Raw genomic sequence first — 1,959 nt, forward strand, 5'->3', positions numbered from 1 at the left:
GTCCCCCAAGCATGCCTTCAGGGCAGGGTGCAGACTGGAGAGCTGGACTGGCGGGGACACGCGTGTTCTGCATCTCCTAAGGCTGTGCCCACTGTGGGTGGGAGGGTGACTGGCTTGGGTGGGGTCCAAGGAGGGGGTGACGAATGACACACTTGGAGAGGGGGCCTGCAAAGGGCACTGTCTGTGGCCACGTGGTTACTGTGGGATTTGGCCTTGGGGAATCTGATGGATGTTGACAGCCAGTTCCTGCCTTGTTTCCTCTTCTGGAGCCCCCTTGCTAGGCCCGCGAAAAACCCCGCGCAGCTCCAGCCGTGGGTCTTGCTCAGGAGCGGCCGCAAGGGGCCACCCAGGTCGCGCTGCAGGAAAGCCCTTGTCTGAGCGGGGCACGGGGCTCCACGACAAAAGGACAGGATTTGACTTAAATTATGTTTTTCCCTCGAGGATATTTTCATTTTCTTTAAAAGAATGTAGTTTTCTTGGACCATGGACCAAGCTTATTTCTTCAACAGATTCCAGCAAACTCACAAGTGTCCTTCAGCTCTAGGCCTGCTGTGTGTGTGTGTGTGCGTGTGTGTGTGTGTGTGTGCGTGTGTGTGGATGTGTGTGGATGTCTGGGGCCAAGGCCAGGGATGACTGGGCTGTGGTGAGAACCTGACCCTTCCAAGTCTTCCCTAATTTCTCTTGTTCCTGCAGCTACCTAGTTTGGGGATGGATAGGGAAGGAGGCCCCAGGATGGGTCCTCACGTCTCTGCATCCCACTGGGGGCTGCGTAGAAACGGATGAGGACCCCCCCTTGAAAGGCTCCTGGGTGGTGTAGGCCCTGGATAGGAGAGTTGGGGGGTAGAGCTGGATGTGGGATCTAGATCAGGGCTGCTTGGGGCTTTTGATGCCCTGATATGGGATTGAGGAGGGGGCGTGGTCAATGCTGAATGGGTGTGAACAGATGACTGGGGATGGGGAGCAAGGGAGATTCTGGTGGGGGAAGCACGGGGAGGTTGAGGTCAGAGCTGGGGAAGCTGAATTCCAGGTTGAGGAGAAGGAGGTGTGGTCGCAGATTGCAGGGAACCCAGAGGACTTGAGCAGGGAACCCCCTGGCCAGATGAGTGTGGCAGTTGACATTGGAGTTGGGGTGGAGTCGGGGGTGGAGCTGCAGATGGCAGGGGCAGTGTTGAAGGTGGAGGGTGATGGTTGAGGAAGGGAAGGGGCACTGGGGTGGGGATATCCCATCAGGTTGTCCCATGCCTGTCTGAGAGATGCCTGCCCTTCCACCTGCCCTTCTGGGGTCAGTCCCTCCCACTTCCCCCTTGGCTTAAAAACACACACAGAAGCTGGATGGATGCAGGTGAGTTTATTAGGCAGCCTTGTCCCGCAGGGGACAGGCCTGGGTGGGGGTGGGGGTGGCAGCGGTTCTCAGGCTTGCCCCAATCAGCACAGCAGGAGAGGGAGTAGAGGCGGCAGCAGGGCGGCAGCTGGGGAGCGCGGGGCCCTGGGCCCAGATTCTCATGGGTGGGGCAGGCAGCCTGGACAGGATCCCGAGATGCCTGTGGATGGTGTTACTTCAGCATCGTGTCAGCACATTGGTTGTTGATTTCTTCCTGTGGGGAGGGGTGGGAGGTTGAAGGGAGGGGTCTTCTGGGGAAGGAGGGATAGGATGGAGTTGATCGCGGAGGTTGAGCATTAGAGGGCGGAGGCCCAGCGCCCTGAGGTCTTGTCCCTAGGCAGCTGCCCGTCTGTGGGGAGGTTGCTTGGTGAGAGGTGGGGAGGTGTTTGGGTGGAGAGAGAGGCTCTCAGGGAACAGAGTCCCTGCTCTCAAAGGAGGTCAAGGGCTGCGGGGTGGTGCTGGTGGCCGGGCCTGCTGCACTCACCAGTTGCTGCACGACAGCCTGTGCCTCCTCGGGGGTCGTGGTGTCGGTCACGCAGTCCTTGAGTTTAGAGGATGTGTTTCTTTCCAGCTCCGTG

The sequence above is a fragment of the Symphalangus syndactylus genome, chromosome 13, assembly GCF_028878055.3.
Source record: "Symphalangus syndactylus isolate Jambi chromosome 13, NHGRI_mSymSyn1-v2.1_pri, whole genome shotgun sequence".
NCBI lineage: Eukaryota > Metazoa > Chordata > Mammalia > Primates > Hylobatidae > Symphalangus > Symphalangus syndactylus.